The following is a 23,186-nucleotide window of genomic DNA, read 5'->3' on the forward strand; positions in this document are numbered from 1 at the left end:
AGATATCAGTCATATTCCACGAAGAGTTCCGCAGCGCCGCCGCCATCGACGACAAGTTTCGGGGGACAGAATCTTTGTTCCGGCACGCTGCCGGGACGGGGAATTGCCCCCGGAGTCATCTCCATCGACACCACCGCCATCTTCATCGCCGTTGTTGTCTCCCATGATGAGGAGGGAGTAGTTCTCCCCCGAGGCTGAGGGCTCTACCGGTAGCTATGTGGTTCATCTCTCTCTCCCATGGTGTGATCTTTATGTGATCATGAGCTTTGTAATCTAGATGAATATGTAGATGTTACTCTTGTATATTATGCACTCTAGAGGTTACTTTAATATGAACTCCGGATTCACTCTCCACGGTGTGATGGTGACAGTGTGCGCATCGTGTGTGATTCCTTTATGACGTTGTGGAGCTTGTTTACTCCGGCTTGAGGTGTGCTTTTGCGGCCCTACACAATGAATGGTGTTTGTTATCCAACAAGAGAGTGTTTGAGAGTAGCATTTATTTATTCAATTATGTGATGATTGTTGAGAGTGTCCACTAGTGAAAGTATGATCCCTAGACCTTGTTTCTAAGCACTGAAACACCGTTTCCAACAAGTTCTGCTACATGTTCGCTTGCTGCCATTTTTATTTCAGATTGCAATTACTACTTATAATCATCCATATTACTTGTATTTCACTATCTCTTCGCCGAACTAGTGCACCTATACATCCGACAAGTGTATTAGGTGTGTTGGGGACACAAGAGACTTCTTGTATCTTAATTGCGGGGTTGCTTGAGAGGGATATCTTTGACCTCTACCTCCCTGAGTTCGATAAACCTTGGGTGATTCACTTAAGGGAAACTTGCTGCTGTTCTACAAACCTCTGCTCTTGGAGGCCCAACACTGTCTACAGGAATAGAAGCATGCGTAGACATCACGCTCCTCCGCCGCGATTGGCTGCCGGCGGGCTTCGCAGCTCCCCTGCTCCCGAGCTCTCCGCCATCCCGGCCAGCATCGACAGCTTTGACGCCATATGGGGTGAAGAATGGAGAGGAGAAAGAATGGGGAATGGAGAAGGCGGTGAACCTTCTCCCCTCCTTTTACCCGGACCGATGGGTGCGCTGACGCTTCGGTCGCCGCGCATTTATCACCGGGAGGCGCCACACGCCCCAAAAACTCTGTGCGCAACCGCAAGGTCGCGTCTTGTCACGCTGCGGTTTTCAAAGCGACAACGGAAGATCTTCTGCCGTTTGGTGTGCACGGCTTAGATGCAACCAACTGCTCTGACCGACGGACCCACGCGAAGAGACTCGTGCCAGCAACAGTTGGCCACTTGCCCCTTAATGGCCATCAATGACCACATATGGGACAAGTGCCCGGGGGCTAGTGTGGGACCCCTGGCAAATAGGGTGCCATGGACCTATGGTTGTTGGGCCCATAGTGGCTACTCGGAAGCAATCACTCGGGGAGGCAACTACCCAGTGAGGCTCCACTATGCGTAAAACCCTGATGGGGACACACACATGGAGCGGAAGACAGGCTCGTGGAGGAAAAACTCCCTCGCGGAGGTCCCCAAGCCACCAACCTCTCTGAGTCAGAGAGCCCTTTGGGAGACGATAAGATCAACCAAGGGAGCATCGGTTACCACCTTCGCAGGCCCCGCCAGCAAGGACGAGGAGCGGGCTCCAAAAGTTACAAGACAAGCCGGAGAGGCGTCGCGTACGTCATAGGTGAGCTCAAAAGCTCCCTCCCGAGGAGGCGAGATGCCTCTGCCACTTTGGTGTTAAAGCGGGCTCGACGAGGACTGGAGCACCAAGACCCAGTCCTTGCCACTTTGGTGCAAGGCCAGGTGGATGGCACAAACGGCCACAAGAGGCTTCATCAGCAACCTCAGCACCTGCCATGGACCGACGCTTTAATCGACCATGGACTAGGTCTATCCTATAAAGGGCAAGGGAAGTTCCCACCCTCAATTTGGAGATGTGGAAACCCTCCCCCCTCAAGATATTTTGGGGGAAGCGGACCAGCTCCCCTATATAAGGGCTAGCCTTGCTAGCGTAGGAGGGGACGATCCAGAGTGGTCGCAAACCCTAGATACTTGTATGGTCATCTTCTTCATCGAGACCTGCAATACATCCACCAAGGCAGGATGTAGGGGTTTTACCTCTCCGAGGGCCCTGAACCTGGGTAACTGTTGTGCCACTATCTGTAGTGTTAACGTCGGGAAGGCGACGACGAGCTCTTGAGTCCCCTGTGTTCGAACCTCTTAGGTTCGGTGACACCCGTGTTCCTTCGAGGAATCGAATATCCGACAGACGGTGAATCGAGCAGCTCCCGCCAGCGCTGCAACACGGGGAGGCGTACTGGCGCAAAATTTCTGGCGCGCCTTCCTTGCCTGGGAGCACGAGGCGTGCCGGACGATACGCGGTAAGCGGGATTTCCTGCCCGGCGAGGCCGCGCCCGACAACGAGGACGAGATCAGCTACGATGGTGAGGAGGACGACAAGATGGACGACGTGCCTCCAGCCACTATGAAATTGGAGGCACTCGTCCCCAAAAACTACGATGAGGAGGCGGCCACGACCGCCGCTTCAAAGGCCAACGGGGAGTCGAAGTTGTCCTAGCCCGGGTTGGAGGACGTCGTCCAGCTCTCGGCAATGGTGGTGGAGCACGTTGCCTCCCTGCCACCGCCGCCACCACAGGCAGCATGGGACGACCAGATGGTCCCATCTCCTCCGCAGTATGCGCCGCCAGCCACACCACCGCAGTATGCACAACCACCGTAGTACGCGTCGAAGCAGCCGCGTAGCCGCCGGAGGTCCCTGCTTGGGCGCAACAGCTGTGGGCGCCCCCGCCCTTTGTCGACCTGGTCTCTGATGATGAAGAAGACGGTGGTGCAGCAAACTATGATTTAGATTTTAGTTTTTAACTATGTAAATTATGTTTGAATTAATAAAATTTCTATCAAATTCTCGTGTGCTTTTTAAACTTCATTTCAAATTTGTTATAAAAGCGACAAGCAAATAACGAAGAACGAAATAAGAACACACGCAGGGGACACAAGATTTAACGTGGAAAACCCCTTCCAACACAGAAGGGGAAAAAACCACGGGCGCCAGCCAGCAAAACTTCACTATATCGGGAGGTGTTTACAAACGCCGTGGGTTATCTTATAATCTGATAAACCCTAGCCGGCGGCTTACAAGATGTATATATACGCTTCGGTCCAAGCCTTCGGCGACGGGTCTCGCTCCGCTCGTCAGAAGTTAGCCTCCCTTTAGTATATGAATTTGGATCACAATACAGCAAAATTGTTTATTTCCTGTGAGTGAGTCAAATTGGCAGCGGACCGAATGGGTCACGTTGCTGGACGCACTCTCCTAGCCGGCCGGACCGCAAGACGTATTCTGCCCACGGATCAACCCAAACAAACTAAAAAAAAAGCTGTTTGGATCACCGATTTAGATGATGCCCTTAGAGCATCCCCACTCGTTGGCGCTCCCCACGCCCAAATCCGGCGAAATTTTCGTCCGGATTGGAGGAAGATTTGGCGTGGGGAGTAGTAGTTTCCCAGCCGCGTGCCCAGGCGAAGTCGACGATGCGAATTTAAAAAACGGAAACTTGACAAACTACGGCTAAAAACGGGTGAATATAGACTAAATTTAATGATATTTATTACATTACGGGAGGAGTTCATACATAGAGGCCGAATTCGACTATATTTCGAAATCGGCTAGGGGAATGCAAACGCTAATTTTAAAACACGGCGCTCTACATGCCGAAATGGCGGTAGAACACCGTGTAGTCGCCGCCGTCGTCGTCGGAGCCGTCGTCGTTGGCCTTCGGCTGCGCGGCCTGGCTGCTGCTGCCCTGGCCGGCGTCTCCCCACCCCGGGGACGGCTTGTACCAGTCGTCGTCGGAGGACTCGAGGTCGACGACGGGGACAGCGACGCCGGATGGAGGTGTCGCAGGACGGCGGTACCGCGCGAGATCGTCGTTGGCGGTTGGAGCGGCGCGGGCGGCGAGTTGGCGTGCGGCGGCCAGGTCCAGCAGCCGCCGCTGCTGCTCCGCCTCCTCGCGCTCCCAGTCGCGCCTCGCCCAGTCCAGTGCGGCGTCGTCCGCGCGCTTCTCCTCCTCCATGTCGTGCAGCGACCTGGCGATCGCCTCCGCCATCGCGGCGTCCTCCGCGCGCTTCGCCTCCTCCTCGGCGAGCTGGCTTGCGGCGGCCTCTTTCTTCGTCTTCTTCCGGCCGCTCTCCGGCGCGGAAGGCTGTTCGCGGATGACGAGGGCGCCGCTGCTGCGCCCTCTGGTCGCCGGCGTAGACACCGGCTCCTTCTTGACGCGCACCGGCGTCGAAGGCGACGTCGCCTCCTCCCTCTTCACCGGCGCCAAGGATGACCTTGACGCCGATCCGGATGACGACGAGCTGGCAGCCATGCGCCGTGGCTGCCAGACGCTTCCCCGACGGCGGCTCGCCGATGCCCTCGATGCCGATGGAGGGGGCATCGTGAGCACCGGGAAGTTGCCGCCCTCGATGTGCGCGAGGACGTTCGCCAGCGTCCTTTCCGGCGCGCTCCACCACCGTCGGCGGCCCACGGCGTTGTTGCGCGCAGGCGGAGGCGGCGGGCCGTCGTAGGCCGCCAGCTCCCGCTCCCACCGCCGGAGGAAGTAGGAGTTCCACGCCGTGTAGTTGTCGGGGTGGTGGCGTGGCTCGGCGCGCTCCTCGTCGGTCATCGTCATCCTCGCCTCCTCGATGGCGACGTCGAGGGCATGGCCCCGCGGCGGCGGCGGGATTGGAACGCCGCCAGCACTTAGCCGTCAGCCGCCTCCGGGAGGCCTCGTGTCCGGCGGGCAGGGGTACCCCGCCTGGTGGAGGAGGTGCCCCTCCCACGCGTGGAGCGACCGGCGGGGGAAGCCGTTGTTGGCTGCGCCGTCGTCGTCGTAGAACGCCATCTTGGGAGTAGAGGGAGAGTGGAGGGAGAGTGGAGCACGGGGGTACGCCTCGCGGTGGTCGGACCGGCGTATATAGGCGTGGCTGGCGTGGGGATTAAATGCCGCGTGGAATGCGACGCGTCCGCGGCGAGCTGACCGGCGGCAGCCTTTAGTGCGCGCGGAAGACGATGCGTGCGCGGAAGACGACGACATTAACTCGCCGCGTGGCCAGCGAATGCAGACCGGCGGCAGGCTTTCACAGCGCGCGGAAGACGATGCGATGAGGACGACGATCGGTTTCTCTCGCCGACAAGTTGGGGCCACCAGATGCGCGGGAAGTTGCCTCGCCGTTTCGCGCGCTTTCGTTTCGTCCGGAGTCCCCGAGCGCTCCCCGGGGGGCCGGGGATGGCGTGGGATCGCCGGATGGATTTAGGCCCAAATCGGGACGAAAACGAGGAACCGGGGGCGCGACTGGACCGAATTACGCCGTCCGGATGGAAAAAACGCTCGCCGGGAGCCTGTTCGGGGGGACGAGTGGAGATGCTCTTAGCCTGAGCGGGGTTGTCAGCCTACATGGACGCACGGAGAGCCCACCACGTCCGCCACCGAAACCGTGTCCACATGCACTCCCGTGTTCTTCTGTTGTTCACCTTTTCGCGCCTCTCCACGCTGTCCACCGCCCGATGCAGCTGCAAGGAATGCTCCATTCACAGTGGCAGAGGATTCGGTAAGGGAGGAGTCGATGGATTCCCAAGTTATTTGTTGACTATTATCATGAGATATTTCCTTATGTTAATTGCTTTCCAAGTTTGTTAAACTTCCCTGATTTTAGCGAATTTTTTTTTAACATTAGAAATCACATTTCCATTAACCAGAAAGCACAGCCTGATCGCTGGCTACAAAGCTCCTAGCGAAACCTGGAACATCGCCCGGCCATACAGCTTGGGGTAGATGAACCAACTTCGCTCCAAACGACCCAAGAGCGTTCACTACTTTATTAAGCCCTTGGGCCAAATTTAAAAGAGACAGAATTAAACTTTAAACTAGAAAGAGTTTTAATCTCCTTAAACAGTACTCCGTTGGAAGCCCGATCATAGCCATTTCCATTGAGAGCTTGCACTAGACAGAGTGCATCTGATTCTACTTCGACTTCGTCTGCTCCCAGTTCACCAGCCGCCTTCAAAGCATTCAGACAAGCTACAACTTCAGTTTGTAGAGCTTTTGTAGCATGCTCCATTTGCCCAGCAGAAGATATAATCACTTCTCTCGGTGCATTTCTAATAACATAACCCCATCCACCAGAATGGTTCAGAGCAAAGAAGCTTCAATCAGTGTTTATTTTCAGAGTTTCCCTTGAGGAGGCTGCCAATTCTCTTGAACTGAATTCCTCTTTTTTTGCTCATGATCTCTGTAAAATAGGGATGTCGTGTTCGACTCAGGGATCAAGCTATTACTGCTAGCAAACCTCTACAGTCTAGTCACACAAAAGATTGATTTACTGCAACTAAAAGTAACCAGATAAATGCACACGCTCACAAATAGCAAGGGATCAGAAAATAGAGACGATAGTTTACACTATTTTTGGTGATTTTTAGGTTTTAACACGGCACACTACAAACACACACAAACATACATACAGAACTGATGACAAACTAGCAGGGGTTCAGAAACAAGAGAGTTACACGAACACTAATTCTCGATGAACAGAAACAAACACACAACAGCTGATTAAGTTGCGCGCTCGCCAACTACTCTAGATCCAGGGTGTCTCAGGCCTCGAACTCAAGCAAGGGACTAGGAGAAAGAAGATCTTGTGACTGCACAAGCCTGATGTACCGCGGTCGGTCGACAATCTGTCGATGAAGGGGTCGAAGAAGAACAGACGGGTGGTCGAGGGGGAAGAACTTGCCGCGTCGCGCTCCAGATCTCGCCTCTCCATTCTTCCCGCCCAAGGAGACGGTGTTGCGCTGCTTCCTCACGGTTCTGGTGCTGTCTGTTAATCGATTTGCGCAGTGGGGGTGATGATTATATGCCTCCATCCCCGCATCTCTCGCTCAGGTGTCTTCTCCTCCTTTTTGCAAGCAGCCCCTCGAGCTTTCGATTTCTCTCGCCTGCAGGTCCTCGGCTACTCAGACAGAGACATGTAGCTCATTTGAATTCGAATTCTGCATTGGATAATGTGCTGAAGAGCAAAAGTGCGCCGTGGCATATCTTGTCCTTTAATCATATTTGCAAAGTTTGAAGAAGCCGAAGCTTAGGTGCCTTTGCGCACCAAATCTGCAAAAAGATATAACTAGCCTGTAAAATGTATATATTGTGTATGAAACAAGATAATCAAAATAATAACCAGATAGTGGGGTGGAAATGATATGAAAAAGTTAAAAATGGGGCAAAAAATATAAATAGGTTTAGGGTTGATCAGCTCACTATATAAAAATTTCTCATACTCCATAGCACATCTTCCAGCTTGGGTCACCACTTCATCTGTATTTAGCTTTCCGTCTCCACCATTCACTTTATTCTATGTTTCCACTACTGCCATAACAGAGAAACCGTTCTGATTTGCTCCGTTTTGATTTTAGCGAATATTAGAGCATCTCCACCGGCGGCCCTGATAGCGGCCCCGATAGTTTTTTTGGAGCTGGGGACGAAAATGGGCTCGCACCGGCGCCCCCCAAATGGCGCCGGCCAATTTTGGAGCCCAATAGAATCGCCGGCAACCCCGTGCCGGCCCCTTCGTCAAGGGCGCGAATCGGGCGCGCCGGCGCCTCGCGAGGCTGAATTTTTTGGGCATGGGAGCCGCCTGTCAGTGATACCAGGGCGCCGCGCGGGATATTTTATCGCCACGACGCCTGGCGGGAAACTCTCCCGCGCGGGAAACTCTCCTGCCACAACACCGCGCGGGATGTTTCCCGCCTCGCCGACTGTCTATATTATCCCTCCTCCCCCGCCATTGCTGCAAAAACCCTAGAGAAAAGCACAATGTGGGATTCGTGGGACGAGGCGGTGCTAGAGGCGGCCGTAGAAGTCGTGGAAGAAGATCCGCAGCTCGTAGAGTACGAGGCGTGGGAGGAGGCAACGCTAGCGGCGACCGTGGATGCCCACGTCGCGGATGAGCGGTGGGGCCAGGAGACGGAGCAGCGGGGCCAGGAGGCGGAGCGGCGGCGGCGGGTGACCGAGGAGGTGCGACGGTGGCGGGTGGCGTGGCGGGAGGACCTCGAGCGGCAGCGGGAGGAGGCGGAGTTCTTGGAGGAGCGGCGGCGGCGGGAGGCGGCGAGCGAGCGCCGGTGGGAGTGGTGACGCCAGCAGGGGTGGGAGGATCCTTTACTGCGGCGGTCGCAGCGGGAGGAGACGCGGATTCAGGAGGAAGTTTGCGAGCGGCGGCGTTTGGCGGAGTTGCAGCTCCGCCTACAGAGGCAGGAGCTGGATCACCGTCGGTGGCGGGAGGAACTGGAGCGGCAGCTGCGTCAGGAGACGGTGGCCACGGATAGAGCCGCCTACTTGACGTTCGTGGTGGAGAGAGCAGGGGATTATCGTCGGAGGAGCGACGGAGAGAGCAGAGGAGAGACCACCGGAGAGAGCAACTCCACCTCCATAGAGCCAAGTGGCCAGTAGGTAGTAGTTTAGAGATGAAGTAGGTTTCATATGTCATCCGGGGTTGAGGAGTGAATAATGTTTTACTCGGATTTACCCGAAAATATTATTCATTCCTCGATCCTGAATGACATTAAAATAAAAAAATTAAGGATAATATGTAGTTTATGTAAAAAAAAAATTTATCGGAGTCGCCTGTTTGGGGAGCAGGTGTGGGAACAGCTCCCCCAAATAAAGGATGCAGTGCCGACGCCCCCCAAACGAAGGTGCCGGCGCCTATTTGGAAGCTACCGGTAAAGATGCTCTTAGAGAAAGGTACAAAATATCTCCGCTATTGAGGATACAAATAGCTTTCCAAACACAAGGATGACACGAAAGGTTGGTGATCGGACTGTTATGATTTTTCCAATTTTTGGTGAATGTTTTTTAGAATGATTTGATGGTCGTGATTTTTTAGATGTTTGGTATTTAATGTGACGTAACATTCCAACTCACATTTAACAGTAAAGATATCTAAATGACACATTTTGGTTAAGTATTTAAAAGTTTCCAAATAATTTTTTCCATAATAACTATCTCACATTTTGGTAAGTATTTAAAAGTTTCCAAATAATTGTTTTCCATAATAACTATCTCACGTCGCTATATAAGCACTAGCAAAAGTGTCATCCCTGCAAACCAACAGGACCCGAACAAGAGCCAACTAATACTATCGATTAATGGCGCTTATGAAGAACGCAATGGCATTGTGCTTCCTTGCACTTATTCTCATGCCCACAACTTTCTTATCCTGTCATGCAGTATCAAGGAGCATAGGTAAATATGTGTTCCCTATGTTTCATTTTTGTTGTTGTTTCTTACCTGTTTTAGTTCAACTTAATGTAGCACTAGAAAAATTCTTTTTTCCAAATAGACCCCACCAGTTCATCGTTTACTATAATTTGGTTGTGGGATGCCGTGTCTAACTGTTCTTGCGCAGGTACATTTGCGATCGGACCTATTCTTGGCTGTAGAGAGATGAAAGAAGTCTGCTCAATTGTTGGGTGCACGAAGTTGTGCGAATCCCTTGGTTGGAATTCTCACAGATGCATTTGCTCCGATAGTTCCCATTGCTGCCACTATGCGGAGGGTAGAATGCGGAGGGTAGAATGACGTCACTGAATTGACAGCATGATATATCCTCATGTGATTTTTCTTGCAAGGCTGAATAATCATGTAATATGACCACACCGGTCTAATAGATGCAATATAGGTTGAATAAACTATATATGTAATCAAATTATGTGTATGAAGTGACTATCTGAGTGATAAATTCTTTTAGGTCGGAAATAATGGATTGTGTATCTCCTATACGAGATCTATTGACACCAAACACCTAAGAAATCAGGATCGTTAAATTGTTTCAGAAACACTCTCTAAACATTGGAAAAATCATAACCGCTCGATCGCATGCTGTCGTTGGAAAAAAAGGTCACGATCACAACAATCGGACACAAATCCCTTTCCATGTTAACACACCAAAAAAAAGTAAGAACGCAATCTCCTTACAGCGTTATTAACCAATCCGGAGCAGGAAAAATGGGCAGGCAATCTTTTTCCTGAATTTTCGGGTAATTAAGTCCCTTAATTATAGTGTCCGAATCCTTCCTGCTTCCTCGTAGCGGTGGTGCATCAAACGTCATCCGTTATCTGTTCGAAACGGCGACCAGGTGGCCACCAAGCACCTACGGCCGCCACACCCTCGATCTCCGGCAACCAGTGACCTCCTCCTCCTCCTCCGACCGGTGCACGAGACGTCGGGACCGCAGAAGCCCCATACCTCTCTGCCCCCGATCTGCAGGCCCTATGGCGACCGCGGACAGAACCAACATGGCCACCAAGCACCTTCGGCCACCCCCCCCTCGATCTCTGGCAACCGGCGACCTCCTCCTCTGGCTGGTGGAACGGGATCGCGGAAGCCCCAATCCTCTCCACCCCCGAGCTCAAGGCCCCCTCCACAAACTCCGCCCCCGAGCCCATCGTCGCAGGCTGAGCACAGGCATCTGGAGATGGGTGACCATGGAGGTGTGCTGCTGCTGGTTACAACCGACCCGTATCAGACCGGAGTAAGGACGTGGAGGCGCCGGGAAGAGCTCGGGAAAGCGCATGTCGAACTCGGTCGAAATCCAAGCACCTACGCGCCCATCTAAACCATGGCATACTTCCCGCCCGCAGGAACCTCCACCGAGGCTCTGCAACGGCCGCCCCGGAGCAGGGGATGTGGCATAGCAGGAATCCGTGCCATGGAAGTGGCCATCCGCGCGGGGACGGGATGGGGATGGGGATGGGGATGACCGGATGAGCATGGGGAGGTGATGTGTGAAGCAACATCGCGGTGCCGGGCAGTCAAGCATGGCGGGGCTTGGCTGGCGGCTGGCGATTTTTTTAATAATATACTTTTTTTATTAATTCCAGAAATAATACTCGTTTTTGACTTTTTACACGAATAATACACCATCGGGTTCGTGGAACCCGAAATAGATAAATCGGGGCAGACGACCCCGAAACGAGACGAATCTAGCCCTGTCGCGCCGAGTCGGAGTCACTGACCCCGAATTGCTTTAATCGGGCAATGGAATCCCGAGGAAAGGGTTATCGGCCGGTCGGCCTGCAAGCGGCAGACATGTCGCGTCGCAGCATCCTTAGGGGGAGGAATCGGCGTCCTCAACCCTGACACGGGCGCTTCGGGATTCTCTAGCCCGAGATTCCCCTGCATAAAATCGACCGCGATGCGCGCTGCTCTTCTTCCTCCTCAGTTCTTCCTCACAGCAGCTCCTCTCACTCTCGTTTGTCCAACATTTTGCTGTTATTTGACCACCAAGTGTTGTAGAATCAGCTGATCTATAGATGGGTTAGATTTGGGAGCATTTTGGTGAAGGTGCTGGTGGTGGTGATGGTGGTGGTGGTGGTAGAGGTGGTGGTTGTGGTGCTGCTACATGGCTAGTGCTGGTGTTGCTGCTTGGTGGAGGAGTTGGCCTGCTAACGGAGCTATTTCGCACGCTTAAATGGTAAACCCTAATTCATGATATTAGATGGTATAATTATGCATGGTGTGTTCGTTAGCTTGCCATATTAGTTACAGATATGTAGTTGGTCGTCGTTTGTATTTTTATTTATTTATGAGTGTAGGTGTTAGATTTTCTTGACGAGTCTGTAATTTGTATAGGTGAACAGATATGTCAGACAGAGTAAAATTTGTTGTTTACTTTGGTAACGGCACGGTCCGAACAACTCCGATGGGAGCTGATCTGAACGAGTTTCAGTATGAGGAGTTGCATTTGTCAAACCCAAAAACATGGCGAGTTAGTCAGTTGAAGGAGTGGTTGACCGTGAATTTCAGGCTTAATCCCGAAGCATACACCGTTGGTGTGCATGCTTTGTGGAGCAGTGATACGTCCAAAACGTATCAACTTTCCCGAACACTTTTGCTATTGTTTTGCCTCTAATTTGTGTATTTTGGATACAACTAACACGGACTAACGCTGTTTTCAGCAGAATTGCTCTGGTGTCTCGTTTTTGTGCAGAAATTCAACTTTCAGGAAAATCCTCGGAATTTATGTCAAAGGGCCTATTTTTCCAGAAGAATCACGGAGCCAGAAGGGCAGACCTGGGGGAGGCCCAGGCCCCCCAGACAACAGGCCGGCGCGGCCTGGAGGGGGGGCGCGCCGCCCTAGTGTGTGGCCCCCTCGGCCAGCCTCTGACGCCCCCCTCTGGACTACTTAAGGGTTTCGATCTAAAAACGCGAGACGAGAAGTCGAAGTCGCCAGAAACCATCCAAGTACGCCGCCACCGTCGCGAAACTCCGTCTCGGGACCGAAACTCCGTTCTGGCACTCCGCCGGGACGGGGAATTGGAGGAGATCATCGCCATCATCACCACCGATGCCTCTCCATCGACCAGCCATGTTTCCCCCATCCATGTGTGAGTAATTCCCCCGCTGTAGGCTGAAGGGGATGGTAGGGATTGGATGAGATTGGTCATGTAATAGCATAAGATTGTTAGGGCATAGTGCAAGTGTCCGTAATTGGTACTTTTATGATATTGTTGCAACTTGTTATGCTTAATGCTTGTCACTAGGGCCCGAGTGCCATGATCTCAGATCTGAACATGTTATTGTTTCATGATGATATGCATTGTTTTATGATCTTACCTGCAAGTTGTATACACATATTGCTGTCCGAAACCCGAGGCCCCAAAGTGACAAGAATTGAGACAACCGGAGGGGAAGGCGGTGATATGAGGATCACATGTGTTCACGGAGTGTTAATGCTTTGCTCTGGTGCTCTATTAAAAGGAGTGCCTTAATATCCAGTAGATTCCCTAGAGGCCCGGCTGCCACCGGCTGGTAGGACAAAAGATGTTGTGCAAGTTTCTCATTGCGAGCACGTACGACTAAATATGGAACACATGCCTATTGATTGATTAGTACTTGGATACCGTTTTATTATTATCTGCAAATGCCCTACCTTGATTATTACATGAGTTTCTCTCATCCATACAACGCCCGTTCATCCATCCCTGTGCCTACAGTATTTTAATCCTGCTGTTTACTATAATCACTACTGCTGTTTCCGTTACACTGCTGCTGTTATTTCCCTACTGCCACTGCTATAAAACTGTTACTACTGATAAACTCTTGCGAGCAAGTCTATTTCCAGGTGCAGCTGAATTGACAACTCCGCTGTTAAGGCTTACAAATATTCTTTGGCTCCACTTGTGTCGAATCAATAAATTCGGTTTTACTTCCCGCGAAGACTGTTGCGATCCCCTATACTTGTGGGTCATCAAGACTATTTTCTGGCGCCGTTGCCGGGGAGCATAGCTTTATTTGCAAGTTCACTTGGATTGATATTGTTCGCTGCAAATTCTCCATCATGGGTAAACCTCGCGATACTAAAGTTGCCATATTACCATCCACTACAAGAAAAGGTACAACTCCGAGTACCTCGCTCGCTCTTGATTCACCATCTGTGATAGATAAACTTGTTTCACCACCACAAGCTTCACATGCTGGTACTTCTGCTAGATCTGAAAATTCCTCTTATAATTTTGATGATGCTTCTGCTATGCTTGATAATGATGGTTCGTTAGGATCTTTACTAGATGCTACAATTTCTAGGTCTAGACAAATTGAAAGTACTGAAACTCCTAATGAAAATGCTGCTACACCTGTTAATTCACCCGAGTCTGTTGAACACTCTAGTGATGATCTTGATGAAGATTATGTAGAACTTGATGATGATTTTATTGATAAATGCAATGCTACTACTGGTACAAGTAATATTAAAAAGCTTCTTGCACAACATACTGTTAGATATAAACTGTCTCCTGATCCCAAATTTGCCACATCTCCTATAAACATTAAGGATAAGGATTATGATTTTTCTCTTGATTTATCTCATATATCTATTGTTCAGAAAACACCTTTTTGTGGTACTGAAAAAGAAAGTGCTGTAGTACACATGATTGAGTTGTCTACTCTGAGTAGCTTGTTTTCTGATGATGTTAATAAGCATACTTATTTCGTTGCTAAAATTTTCCCTTTCTCATTAAAGGATGATGCTAAAACTTGGTATAATAGTTTGCCACCTGATTCTATTGATAGTCCAAAAGAATTGCTTGATGTTTTCTTTCGGAAATACTTTCCTGCTAGTGCTCAACATATTGCTTTGCTGAGAATTTATAATTTTGACCAGGAAGATGGAGAGAAATTACCTGAGGCTTGGGCGAGATTTTGCTCTCTTATCAGAGCTCGACCTGGACATGATTTGGAAAAGCATGATTTACTTGATATATTTTATAGTGGACTAACCATTGAGTCTAGGGCATACCTGGATAGTTGTGCTGGTTGTGTTTTCGAGAAAAGAACTCCGCACGACGCTGAAGAATTATTGGCTAGAATAGGCCGGAATCATGATGATTGGTCTACACCTGAACCAACCCCGACACCAATATTGAAGGGGAGGGGTATGATTAAATTAAATGATGAAGATATGAGGGAAGCCAAGAAATATCTTAAAGAGAAGGGTATTAAATCCGAAGATGTGAAGAATTTACCTCCCATAGAAGATTTATGTAAGATCACTCCCCCTTCATCCATGATTGAGGTACACTCTCTTGAACGCTTTACTAGGGAAGATATTCCGTATTCAAAACCTCCTGCTCAATGCTTAGATGAGTTTGATAACTATATTGTTAAGCAAAATAATTTCAATATGAGAGTAGAGAATCATTTAATGGAAAATTCTCGAGCTATTAGTGAATTGCATGGTATTGTGGAGAGAACCTCCAATGATGTTAAGATGCTTGTTAAACATTTTCATATGATTCAAACTCAAATTGATCAACTCACTAAAGTGCAGAATGACTTGTTAAAAAATAATTCTAAGGAAAAACATGCTTATGAAGTAACAACTAGAGGCGGTGTTTCTACCCAGGATCCTCTATATCCTGAAGGGCATCCCAAAAGAGTTGAACAAGATTCTCAACAAACTGAAACTAGTGCTCCATCTAAGAAAAAGAAACATAAAAATGTTGTAGAATCCTCTGAGCCTGTTAATAATCCTAATAGTATTTCTATTTCTAATGCAGAAACTAAAAGTGGTAATAAACATGATAAATATAATGATAAGAATGATGCTTCTGATAAAGAAGAGGTTGAAGAAGAACCTGAAAAGCATGCTAAAAATAAAAAGTATACTAAAGAAGATTTTATTGCTAAGAAACATGGTAATGAAAGAGAACCTTGGGTTCAAAAGCAAATGCCTTTTCCTGCTAAGAAACTAAAATCAAAGGAAGAAGAACACTATAACAAATTTTGTGATTGGATGAAACCTTTATTCCCGCAAATACCTTTGACTGATGCTATTAAATTGCCTCCTTATTCAAAGTATATGAAAGATATTGTCTCTAACAAAAGGAAAATTCCTAATGAGGAGATTTCCACTATGCTTGCTAATTACTCTTTCAATGGCAAAGTTCCAAAGAAGCTTGGCGACCCAGGTATACCGACTATTCCTTGTTCTATTAAGAATAATTATGTTAGAACTGCTCTATGTGATTTGGGAGCAGGTGTTAGTGTTATGTCGTTCTCTCTTTATAAGAGACTTTATTTAGATAAGTTGATACCGACTGATATATCTTTGCAAATGGCTGATAAATCTACTGCTATTCTTGTTGGTATATGTGAGGATGTTCCTGTTCAAGTTACTACTAATTGCTTAATATTAACTGATTTTGTTGTGTTGGAAATGCCTGAAGATGATAATATGTCTATTATTCTTGGGAGACCTTTTCTTAACACCGCAGGGGCTGTTATTGATTGCAATAAAGGAAAATTTACTTTCAATGTCGATGATAAGGAGCATACCATTTATTTTCCCAAGAGGATTGATAAAGTATGTGGAGTTAATACAATTTCTAATGTGAGAACTATCAAAGTGGGAACTATTGATTGTCCTATATATGAGCCTAAGCAAGGATATCAAAATATTATGATTGGATCCATATCAATACAATTCAAGGTAACATGATTGATTTGAGGTTTATTTCTTCTTATGCTATGTAAAATTTATTTGGTGGCAAGACTTGATCAACCTTGTTAACAAATTCATTTTATATGCATAGAGGAACTAAACAACATCTCTTTCTTCCTCCACTTGTTTTACTTGCTGTAGCACTTTTGTTTTGCAAAGTTCTTTAGTAAATTAGAGATTTCAAAAATCTTTTTCTGCCCAGTGATAATAAATTTAAGGGATTTCTAGTTTCGTGCCCCTGGTTCGTTAGTTGTACTCAGTTTTCCCCAGTCCCTTAGTTTTTCCTCAGTTTTCCCCTCCTCTAGTTTGAAACACGCACAAGTGCTGGAACGGCCGGTAGCCGTCAGGTCGGAGGCCTTGACCGTTAGTCCGACCGGGTGGGGCCGCACAGGGGCAGCTCCTCCCGACCGTCTCGTGCTGACGGGTAGGGTCGGGAGACACGTCGGAGCAGCCATCCATCTATCGCCGACGTGTGGGCCGTTTTATTTCATGATTTTATACGCGGTGCCGCCAATGACAAATGGGGCCGCTCTATAGGGCTGCCGCAGCCCAATGACCAGTGGGGTCGTATATTTTTCGAGTAAAAGACATATATTGCCGCTCTGTGGGGCTGCCGCAGCCAATGACCAATGGGGTCGTCTATTTATTTAGGGAAACTCATATATTGCCGCTCTGTGGGGCCTCCGCAGCCAATGACCAGTGGGGTCGTCTATTTTTCAGGAAAAGACATATATTGCCGCTCTGTAGGGCTGCCGCAGCCAATGACCAGTGGGGTCGTCTATTTATTTAGAAAAACTCATATATTGCCGCTCTGTGGGGCCTCCGCAGCCAATGACCAGTGGGGTAGTCTATTTTTCAGGAAAAGACATATATTGCCGCTCCGTAGGGCTGCCGCAGCCAATGACCGAGTGGGGTCGTCTATTTATTTAGAGAAACTCATATATTGCCGCTCCGTGGGCTGCCGCAGCCAATCACCGGTGGGGTCGTCTATTTATTTAGAGAGAAAAAATCATATCTTGCCGCTCCGATATATGTCTTTAGAGAATATCATAGAGAGAAGCAACAAGTTCGCTAATTAATTATTCTTAAGCTAGACCGGAGAACCGCTGGCAGCTCGTTCCCCACCGTCGGACGGAGCAGCCATCGCCGGCGGCGCGCCGGCGCCTCGCCGCGCCGCCGGCTCTGTCCCCCGGCGGCGTCGGACGAACTGCGGCGCTGCACGTCAACCACGGCTCCAGCACTTGTTTCGTCCGCACGCATTGTACCCACCGTAGGAAAGTCCGCCGCAAGCAGATCCGCCGCCCACGACGACCGGGATTTGTTCCGCTTACCAATTGGTAGACCTCCGCTTCTGCCTCCCCCGCCCCCTAATCGATTCGGTTCCCGTAATTTATTGGAGTTTGCAGGTACGAAATAGTCCTCAATGTCTCGTCGTAGCGGGTACACCGACGAGGGTGGGGATTCGATCATGTCGTGGCCACGTTCTACTTCTCCTACCTCGTCGGAAGTGCAGGTATATAGCTTCAGCTCTCTGTACTACCGTTGAATTTGAAGTTCCGCCATGGCCTGTTGGGGTGATTTCAGTTGTTCTTTTTTCCATTATTGTTACAGTTAGCCAGGCAAGCCGATGATCCATGGTACATTGCATACCAAGATGAATCAACCCAGTGGTGTAGCCAGAGGATGGATTTGGAGGAGAAGGTGGCCAATTTAGGTGATGAATTGGCCCGTAAAAACCTGATGATATTCGAGCTGAAGCGTATTGTGGATGAAGAAAAGAAGAATTCAGAGCTTATTCGCAAGGAGAAGTTGAGAGTTGAGACAGATCTTGCCGTATTTGATCAAGTGGTAGAAAATCTAGAACATGAACTAAAAGTGATGGGAGAGGAGAAAAGTAGATTCATCTCATGTGCAGTTTTATTAGGTGTCATCCCTGTCCTAGCGCTTATGTGGTTCTGTAGACGATTTAGTATAGAATTGTTATTCAGTAGATGGCTCTAACCACCGTATTTTGTTGTGGCTCTAAGCACTCGTATTTCGGTGTACAATTTCCTACTTGTGCTAAGTAATGTGCACGATAATTTTAGCAAGGGATCCCAAAAGTGAAAGCATGTACCAGCCTCCGGATCAAATACATATCAATATCTTCCCAATCAAGTTGGGATAGAATTCAAATCATACATACGGATGTACATGGACACATCAAGAACGTGAAGAAGCTTTTTTTGAGACGGAGGTAGTAGTTCGAACAATTTTATCCCATTTGGAAATTGAAAAGTACAAATTTATAATAATTTATCCCAATTTGCGGCGTCGAACACGGTCGCACAGCGATGGGCAAGAAAGGCCGGGAAGACGGGCGGCTGAGGGGTGGTCATCTGCGCCATCAAACGTTGAAGCGATGTTATCGGCGATGGCTTCAATGTTCGTGGCATCGATGACCAGTGTCGGAACCGCCGCTGTCTTGGTGTTCTTCATCAGCGACGGATCTGCGGAGGGCTGGATCGGCGGCTTTGCAGCGCGGTTGTAGACGATGGCTTCAATCGTCTTGGCATCGATTCGCACTCTCGGCACCGGAAGTGAGACATCAACAGGCTCCGACATTGAAGGCTGGGTCTGCGCCGTCGAAGCGATGTTGTAGGCGATGGCTTCAATGTTCGTGGCATCGATGACCACCGTCGGCACGGCCGCCGTCTTGGTGTTCTTCATCATTCAACAGATCTGAGAATAGAATCGAAAGTGAGACAGAGAGAGACATTTCAACTATTTCTGACGGTTAGATCCTCACCGACACTCTTAGATCCACGGCGCACGCACGGTTAGATGCACGCCGCCGCACGCACGGTTAGATCCGCGCCGCCGCACGCCGACGCACGCACGGTTAGATCCACGCCGCCGCACGCCGCCGCACGCACGGTTAGATCTCGCGCCGCCGCACGCACGGCTAGATCCGCGCCGCCGCACGCCGCCGCACGCACGGTTAGATCTCGCGCCGCCGCACGCCGCCGCACGCACGGTTAGGATCCGCGCCGCCGCGACCGCCGTAGTAAGAGAGGAAATACGAGAGAGGAGGATGCGACTCGGAATATGCGACCGCTGCGGTTGGTAGGTATGTGCTCTCGCTCTTGTCTCCGTATGCGTCCATCGTGGTAGAGAGAGAGATACAGGCCGTCCGATCATAAATGATCGAACGGTGCAAGCGTTCGTTGAGCTTTCAACTACCCAAGATCCGTGTGACATACATCTCGACCAATCGGAGGTCAGCCGATGAGTACAAGTTAGGAAAACTGAGTAGAACTAAGAGGGGGAAAAGTGAGGAAATGTTTATCGGAAGGGCAAAACTGAGTATGACTGAGTAAAACAAGTGGGCCCGGAGGGGAAAACTGAGTAACACTAAGTAAAACAGGGGCACCCAAATAATAAACGGACTAAGGGAAATTGAAGCTTTTGGCATAAAAATTGTAAAATTGTGTTATTTGAACAATATATTACATTTTGGCCGACTAGATATTGTTTGCAACTCAAAGATACACAAGTGTGACGAATTTGGACTCATTTGGACAAAGTTTGTAAGCATAGTGGGTATTTGGGAGGTGTATTGAGAAGAAAGCCCTGCATCTTCATATCTAGTAGCTCATGGACTAGGAAGTGGTTTTGAAGCTTTTGGCATAAAAACTTCATATCTCTATATTTCCTTTTCCATTATTATTTCTCTAGGTTGTAGGTAACATAATAAGGCTCCATGGGAAGGTTCCACCATGTTTTGAATTATTTTGAATTGAACCCTAAAACCCTAAAACCCTAAAACCCTAAAACCCTAAAACCCTAAAATGATAAATGTGGCTTAAATGTGGCATACAAATTGTTCATACAAATTCAAATTGTTCGAGCACAAAGGGATCCCCAATACAAAGGGAACCACAATACAAATTGTTCATACAAATTCAAATTGTTCAACACAAAGGCATCCCCAATACAAATTGTTCAACACAAAGGGATCGCCAATACAAAGGGAACCCCAATACAAATTGTTCATACAAATTCAAATTAGTTGTTCGGATAAAATCTTTCTCTTGCTCCCGGTGTGACTCGCCGGGCCACCACCTTACTCGGGTAACCCTAACGTGGATATTACCGGTGTCTACCTTCCTTTTGCCCTCTTTCTTGTTCTTCTTCTTCTGCAAAGCTTGTGCTTTTCTTCGCCATGCACTCTTCGAAGTTAGCTTGTATCATGGCCTTACCACTTTCGTGGCATTCTCGACTATACTTGTTCCCTCTCCTCTAGACTCATCGGTTGAAGCCATTCTATATCCATCTTTTCCCTCTCGCTCTCCATCCAATGGTTCAAGCAGCTCTACATCCATCTGTTCCCCCGCTCTCGATCCATCGGTTCAATCTCCTCATGTTGAACTCGCTGCTTCAATCTCCTCTGCATTTGCTGCTTCAATCTCCTCATGTTGAACTATCTGCTTCAATCTCCTTCTGCATTTGTCTGCTTCAATCACATCATGTTGAACTCGCTGCTTCAATCTCAAGTTGAATTGCTGCTTCATTCTCCTCTGCATTTTCTGCTCCCGCCTGATCTTCCATTCCAAAAGCCGGGTCAACTCCATTTTTACAAAGCCTAGCAATGTGTCCAGGGATTCCACAACGTTTGCACTTACGTTTTCGAATCGGTGCACCACCCTCTCGCACTAGCTCGATCCTATTCTTCCTCGGCCTACCTGCCGGTCTAGTCAATACCGGAGAGTACAGCTTGAAGCCTGGATCGACTTTCATCCATTGGTCTTTTCCCAACAAGGTAGGAACATTCATAGCATATGCAGCCCTAAATTTGGCAACGAGAGAAGTACTCGACACATACCGATCAACTTCACCATCTTCACCCCCTATAACACTCATGAAAAACAATGCGTGTATGCGGGGTATCCCACGGATCCGCCATCCCCTACAATGGCATGTCCTATCAACCAAACTCACTCGGATACCTCCACCGCCTGTTTTCTTTGTCGATGTAGGTTACCTCAGCCTCCATTCCTTTCTACGACGCACTTGCATCCTCAATTGTTTTGCCCCGGCATGCAAAGACTTAATCAAAGACGGGAGCATGAGATGGCCAACATAATTTGTGGATGCAATTATTTGACGCAGATCGATCTTTATCATGATCATCTGCCTAATCTTATCAAATATTTGCCACAAAGATAAGCCCTTTCAATGACTTGACCTTTGAATTGAAACTCTCCGCAAGGTTACTTGTTACATAGTCTACCTTGCAAATTTCATTGAATTGGCTTCTTGACCACACCCTACCATGATGTTCATCCAAGTACTCCTTCACCCCAGGTTTTTGTTTATACAACACATCCAAATGAAACAGATGCTTCCTAGAGCTGCATGTGTATGAAGCTGGCCATAGGTTGTCAGTAAAAACTTTACCCTTGAATTTCTTTGTAAAATTCTGTACCAAGTGTCGCATACATTCCCTATGCTCCACTCCATGGAATACTGCTTCTACCGCAGTCTCCAAACCTTTGCAAGCGTCTGTGTGGATAACAAGTCCTGTTGGATGACCTATAAGGTCGCGCAAATTCTGCAGAAACCAAGTCCAACTTTCCTGTGACTCAACCTCCAAAACCCCATAAGCAACAGGGAACATCCAATTATGTCCATCAACTGCAGGAGCAGCAACTAGCTGTCCTTTAAACCTGCCATGAAGAGCTGATGCATCCACGGCCAAATAAGGCCTCGCAACCGTCCAAAAAGCCTTTCCGAGCAAGCTTTGAAACAAACAAAAGCCCTTCGAAACATTCCTTGTGCATTACCTTCCCGCTTTTCAATTTGTAGGGAACTGTATGCTTGTCTATCGCTACAACACTGCCTGGACTAGCCATCTCCACTTCAGCTTTGAAAGTGTAAAGCAACTGAAAGCTTTCATTCCATGGACCATTGATCTTGTCAAGAGCCATTTCCTTTGCATAGAACATTCTCATGTAAGGTACCTTCATTTTATACTTCTCAACCACCTTTTTTACGAGTGTTGTTGGACCAAGTGAAGGATCTTCTCTCAGCCAATCTAGGATTACATCTGCCAACCACCTAGTCTTCGCTAGCTTTGTTTTCAGCTCTGGCTCTCCCCCTAGAGGTGGACACCTATGGATCTCATTATTCTTCTTTATCTGAAACATAATGATAAGGGATATCAGTAATAGATAACAAATTTTACACCGTGATCTAAATACACAATCTGGTTGGCGTAGTACCTGAACCAAGCTGCTTCGCGCATTGTGGATGCATGCAGCCTAAACCTACACCTTGGGTATGGGCATTTAATTGTGAACCTACCTGGCTCACTTTTAATAACCTCGAAATTATTCTTAGTGAGAATGTGATATGTAGTAATTGCATTACGGCAGTCCATCATCGTTTGAAACACGGTGCCTTCTACAAGCTGGGGTTTCTCCCCTGTTCCACTCAATTGTTGGCAAGTCTTCACCTTCGTAATCGGCTAAAACGAGGCTGTCATCATTCTCATTCTTCTCTTCATCATCAGTGTCATCAAATCTGGCACCAAAAGCCATATCTTCCATGTATTGATCCTCCATTGCCTCGCTTACCGCATCGATCTACCAATTCAGGAAACATCAACTCATCCTCATCATCTTGAGGAGGCTGATCCTCAATGTCCGCATCGTCCTCCACATCGACCGTACGAACGATCCGGCTACCACTAGCACCGGGGACAGATGGTGCTCGCTGTGGACCTACAAGGAGCGCCACGGCGCACACTATTAGCAGAGGCAGCAGCAGTAGAGAGACATGATGCCCGACCACCTAATGATGCCCCAGCACCAGATGATGCCTGGCCCCTGTCCACATGGATACGAATTTTACCGAACCGGCAAGAAGCATTCAAAGCAAAAAGAAATCCCAGATCGTCTTCGGAAATTAGTGGAACAAATCTTCCCTCCGAGCTGTTGAAATATTCGAAATGAACTGCATCGAGAGAGCTCCAGGTGTAGTTATCGTAGATGTTAGCTTTGAAATCCGTTAACGAGATGGTGGTTGCAACCACCGCAGGGAAGTTAAACCCAGTCTTACA

Source organism: Lolium rigidum, chromosome 7 (genome assembly GCF_022539505.1).
Source record: "Lolium rigidum isolate FL_2022 chromosome 7, APGP_CSIRO_Lrig_0.1, whole genome shotgun sequence".
Taxonomy (NCBI): Eukaryota; Viridiplantae; Streptophyta; class Magnoliopsida; order Poales; family Poaceae; genus Lolium; species Lolium rigidum.